This window comes from Pteropus vampyrus, unplaced genomic scaffold (assembly GCF_000151845.1).
Source record: "Pteropus vampyrus isolate Shadow unplaced genomic scaffold, Pvam_2.0 Scaffold55, whole genome shotgun sequence".
NCBI lineage: Eukaryota > Metazoa > Chordata > Mammalia > Chiroptera > Pteropodidae > Pteropus > Pteropus vampyrus.
The window spans coordinates 221,215-221,971 of record NW_011888836.1 but is presented as its reverse complement, the minus strand read 5'-3'; positions in this window follow the sequence as shown (position 1 = coordinate 221,971).

Sequence of the window (757 nt, the reverse complement as noted above, 5' to 3'; positions counted from 1 at the left end):
AAATTTTTTCCATGAGTAATTTGCAAAGAATAATCAATGTGGCTGAAAGAGAAAAGTGGTAAGTCTTTAATAACTATATTTTGATTCTATGTATTAAAAAATTACTAAGCCAACTAAAATAATATACTTGCAATTTTTTAAAGGAAATAGTCTATACTTTCTATACTTATCAATATTAAATTATAATGAAATAAATTAAAATTAGTTTGTGGATGTTAGAAATAACCAATAATTGGGCTTATATAAACACAAAGAAAGCTACACTTAACAAACAAATGTTATCAATGATTAAAGGCCTTTATAACCAAAGCCAGTATAGTATAGATGCCAGGATAATTTAGTAAAACAAATGAAATTCCTCTAAATACTCAACACCATAATGATTTGCTGCCTAATAAAATATTCTTCTCTCCATAAAGAATGGATGATGCTCCCAAATGAGAAACTTAAGAGTAATGTTTCATGTGAAGGAAAACCACACATTCTTAAATTATTAGCTTTGTCCCTCATTTATGTAATCTACCTCCTTTTTCTCTTTAAGGTTGACTGAATTTTAAAGAATAGGAAGGAAGGCAAAAATGCAATCAACTTCAAAAATCACTTTGGCACAGCACAGCAAAATGCATCCAATTAAAATATTAAATACCATGCTAATAATTATGTTTCCTACAGTGCCTTTTTATCAAGCATTTCAAAGTCAAATAGACAATTCTTTAATTATGCTTCAGGTATCTCTAATTCTGATTGCTAGCAAGTC